The following is a 4807-nucleotide window of genomic DNA, read 5'->3' as shown; positions in this document are numbered from 1 at the left end:
ATATCCAAATTATAATAGGTTTCAGTTATCTAACCCAGTTCCATACCTTGTGGATGTTCAGGTCAAGTCCCAGCTAAGAGGGGTCAGCAGGAGGCACACATGTAGAGGGTGGCACAGCAGGACAAATGGAAAAATCAGAATCAAAATCGGAAGAAATCACCTTGCCATTTGCCACCAATGGGAGGGTTCATGTGCTCACTCTAGTTTTCTCAGACTAAGTCACACCTGAGCAGCCTGCCCCAGAGGGTGTGCACACTTGCCCTGATCTGCCCTCCAGCACAGCACAGACATTACATAAACCCTTCTTTAGTGTGATAGCCCTTCAAATATTTGAGGAGCGCTTTTGCTCTCTGTATGCTTGTCCAAAGTAATGTCAGGAGTTCATAGCAAAGGTGAATATTGAGCTCAAAGATTCCTAATTTCCTGTCCAAGGTCTACAAATGAAGGCAATATATCTTTTTAATAATTGCATTTTCCAGTGTGGAATTTGAAGAGATCAAAAAAATACATAAGCTAAAGTGTTCAGAAAAAAAAAACAGAAAAATGCGAAGATGTTAGACATTTGTTTACATCCTAGAAAATTCTGGAATAAAATTTATTTATTCATTCAGCTTCAGCTGGGCCCTCAGAGCCTGTGGGTAATCTCTTTCTGCCATTCTAACCCTCACACCTAGCCCCTCCTCTTTCCTCTGTCACCCTTCCTGAGGACCTTGTCTTTCATTTCATAGAAAAAATAAAAGTCTCCAAAGGGAATGTCTTCAGCCTCCTCCCTATTCCCACCATCCCCTGTCATGGCTTTTCCTTTGGTTTATCCTCTGGTCCTCAGGTCCTCTCATCTCCTTGGAGAACAGGGGAATCAAGGTCTAGGGGTGTAGCTCAGAGATAGAGTGCTTGCCTAGCATGTACAAGGTCCTGGGTCCCATCCCCAGCATAGAAAAAAAAGCCACCAGTGAGATCTCCATCTGCTCAGCACATCTCCCCTGTATTCCTTGCCACCAACTCCCTCTCTTCCTGTAACTTTCCACAAGCCATCATCACCCTTCTCTGCCCTCTAGAAAGAGTAGTCAAGATTTTCCCCTCCCAACACCTCACCCTGCCACAATCTGAATTTTGGCACCACCTCTAAAAACCTACAGACATGTTTCTGTCTGGAATGTAACTCCCAGGAGCATTTGGATAGAGGCTGTAGCAGATATTAAATGGATAAGGACAGATACTACACTTGATCTTGGTCAAAAGGCCGAGAAGCGATTCTCTCTGGGGCATCTGGACTGGTGGACTGTTTTCTTCTTGATTTCCTCTAACTCTGGAGTCGTCTTTTTAGAACTCACAAATGAAAACTGCCCTGGGCCCTTCTTCAGTTTATTATGCCTCCCTCCACAGTCTTAGCCTTGGCTTCAACCTACATGCCCAAATCTGTAACTCCAGCTTTGACCTCTCTCCTAAAACCAAGACAAGGAATAAACCCAAGGCCTCCTAGATAGCAGCATTGGAAGTCACATCCCCCAGTGTCCCCTGTTGATCTCAGTACTCAGTCACCATCAGCTACTCCCCGCCCCAGCCAAAAACCCAGGGTCCATGGAGCTTCTCCCCTGCTTTCCTTTACACCCCTCCATCCCTTGATGCCAGAGTCTTTCTCCAAAACTAGTTCTCAAATGTGTATGTGCTTTCATCCATGACATGCCAAAATTTTGTCATCAGACAGAGGCCCTGACCATTTAACATGCACAGATATTTTCACCTACTGGGTTTCTAAACACTTTACGAAGTAGATTTCTCAGCTCCTCTCAGGTGCATAACTCTTGTTCCCTTCAGAATATGAGGGAGGAACCTCATACAGTGTGTGCAGGGCCAGTTCACTCTTCATGAGGTTATCACTTGTTTAGTTCAGGGTCAGAGAGCTCCCTTCCTTCCTTCCTTCAAATAAAATACTTGAATTTTGCAGTAAAATTTTTAAAAAGTGTCCTAGAGTGATCTGGATTGAGATTCCCCCCATAGGTTTGGTATCCACAGGTTTTGTGTTAATATTCCATTTTTGCTGTAGCAGTAGATGTCCATATGTGGGATTTGGGGACCAACCCTTACCTGTTTATTCTTGGGGCCTGGTCATTAGGTTGGGTTTTTGTCTCTTCTAGTCTTTGTATTAAAGTGTAGCTAAATAATAATAATAATTTGTAGTGCTCTCAAATCACCCAGGGATCTTAATAAAGTATAGATTCTGAATCAATAGAGACATATGGATTGCAACAATGGTCCATATTCTCTGTCCCTACCTATAAACAATTTACTTTTAATAAATTTAATTTATTTATTTGGTGCTAAAGATTGAACCCAGGGCCTCACACATGCTAAGTATGCTCTGTATCACTGAGCTACACCCCCTTCTTTTCCCAGGTGCACAATTTAAATATATGCATATCTAGATCATATTGCCTAGCTCAGGGTCAGCATTTCTGGGACCTCAGCATACTTCTCTTACCTCCCCACTGTCAATGACCCTTCCTAAAAGGCAAGCACTATTCTGACTGCTATCACCTTAGATTAACTTTGCCTTTGCTTAAACTTCATGTACCTGAACTCATTTGATATATGTACTCTATGGTATAAGACTTCTTTGTTATGTCTCTAAGATTCACCCATATTGTCGCATATATAAGCACTTATTTTTCTATTACTCTGTAGTTTCTCATAACAGGACTACACAACAATTTATTTACCCATTTTCATGTTGATGGACATTTGTGTCATTTCCACCTGAGGCTACTAGAAATAAAGTAGTTAATGCTTGTACATGTATATTTCTTTGATAGAAGCACTCATTTCACTATGGAGTGAAATGGCTGTGTCGTAAGATTACATGTGTTTTGCTTTGCAGATTTTGCCCAGCACTTATACAAAATAGTTATGTCAATTTACACTCCCACCAGCAATGTAATAGAATCTTGTCCTACATCATTGACAGCACTTGGTATTATCTTTTTATTTGTTTAGCTTTTCTGATAGGTGAGAAGTGCTATTCTATTGGGGTTTTAGTTTGCATTTTAGTTGAAAATATTTGTGAACATTAAATTAAAGAAGTTGAACAACTTTTATGTGTTTATTGGCCATTTAAATATTACCCTTTCATGAAGTCACTGTGTAAGTCTTTTGCTCTTGATTTAGTCAGGTTGATGGTTGTTGAAGATAGGAAAAACTCAAAGAGTTTTCCCTGCTCTCACCACTAAACACAACTTGAACAAAATACTTCCCCTTTGGTTACCTATCATTTCTCTAGTAATTCATTTCAATTCTGATATTATCTACCCAGAGATGGCATCACATCGCACAGGTTGAAGATTCAGTTCCACAACACTGCCCCTCAAAATAGGATGTCATTTGAAAGTCTCAAGTTATAACCTGTACTTCCAACTGGCTGGTGATAAATTGGCCAATTCTATAACCCTTCCCTTAGGTTCAATTAATTTGCTAGAGCGGCTCATAGAATTCAGGGAAGCACTTTACTTCCATTTATTATAAAGGATCTTACAAAGGACACAGATGAAGAGATGCACTGGGCAAAGTTTGCTGCAAGGGCTGTGAGACATTTCTGTGCTCTCCAGACTCACCATCCCTCAGGTTACCTCCATGTGTCCAGCTCTCTGGAATCTCTGAATCCTGCCATTTTGGTTTTTATGGAGGATTCATTTAGGAATTGAATGTGTTCCTAGTCCCTTCGTGATCGATGGTCACTCGGCTACCTTGTCGCAGGGGGTAGAGACGTGGAATCCACACACACAGACTCCGGGAGCTGGTGAGAGAACTGGCTGGAGACCTGCCTCAGGTCATCGTCCAGTAGCTCAGTTTATTTTTGTAATGTACACAATGGTTATAGGGTTTGAGTGGGGCGTGCCTGTCAATCATACATAAGCAAGACAATATCCATAAGCCAATCATCTTCTGCCTAATGTAACCGCACTGTGAGGAAACTCTAAATATTGCTGTCCTGGCAGAAAGCAATCTGGAAGGGTCTTTAGCCCTTACTGAGTCAGGGGTTTCATGCCCTGAAGCCCCTGACTCTCAGTTTCTTGACCTGGCAGTTTGGCAATGCTAACCACAAGTGCTGAGGATGTGGTTTCACCCCATTCTGCAGGCGCTCCTGTCAGGCCTGAAGGAAGGTGGATATTTCAGGCACTTCCAAGCTGCTAGTAGCTGCTAGCTGAGACTTAAAGTTATTCCAACAAGGAATCATGGATGACATTGTTGGAGCAATTCAATTTTAGCCCTTCTCCCCTCCCTGGAGGTTGGGGGCTCAGACTGAAAGTTCTAATGGTCCAGTTGCATAATTGGTTTCCCTGGTAACCACCCCATTCTGAGGCTCTCCAAGAGTCCATCAAGAGTTGCTTCATTAAAGCAAAAGATGCTCTTAGTCCCTACGGAAATTCCACGGAATTCAGGAACAGGGATCAAAGACCATATATTAAAACAAAAAAAATTATTGCTTCTTTCTATAAAGGTGTTAGGAGCGCTGTACCAGGAACTGGGGGAGAGACAAAGTATAGATTTCTTACTATTACACAGTGGTATTGTGAAGCATGCACCTCCTCTTTCTCACCTAACTCCAGCTTCATCCCAGAAGCTCCTGAGGAAACAGAATGGTATTGTTCCTACCCATGCTGCATCTGCCCAGACACCACACATGTGGCTATGCACTGGAACCATCATTGCATGTCTAAATCTCTCCTTCCAAACCCAGAGCCTGTGCTGTGTATTAAAGCTGGGAGCCCTGACTCTCCCCTTGACATAGCTCTTCAACCTGCCCCTGCTCTCT

The 4807-nt window shown here is 42.5% G+C and overlaps 1 pseudogene; it reads right to left on the bottom strand.

Annotated features, from left to right (window-relative positions):
- Positions 1 to 1136: 1136 nt before the first annotated feature.
- On the bottom strand, positions 1137 to 1252 carry LOC143398759 (U2 spliceosomal RNA; annotated as a pseudogene).
- Positions 1253 to 4807: the final 3555 nt, after the last annotated feature.

Source organism: Callospermophilus lateralis, chromosome 4, assembly GCF_048772815.1.
Source record: "Callospermophilus lateralis isolate mCalLat2 chromosome 4, mCalLat2.hap1, whole genome shotgun sequence".
In the NCBI taxonomy this organism is placed as follows: domain Eukaryota; kingdom Metazoa; phylum Chordata; class Mammalia; order Rodentia; family Sciuridae; genus Callospermophilus; species Callospermophilus lateralis.
This window is presented reverse-complemented; position numbering and strand designations above follow the sequence as displayed.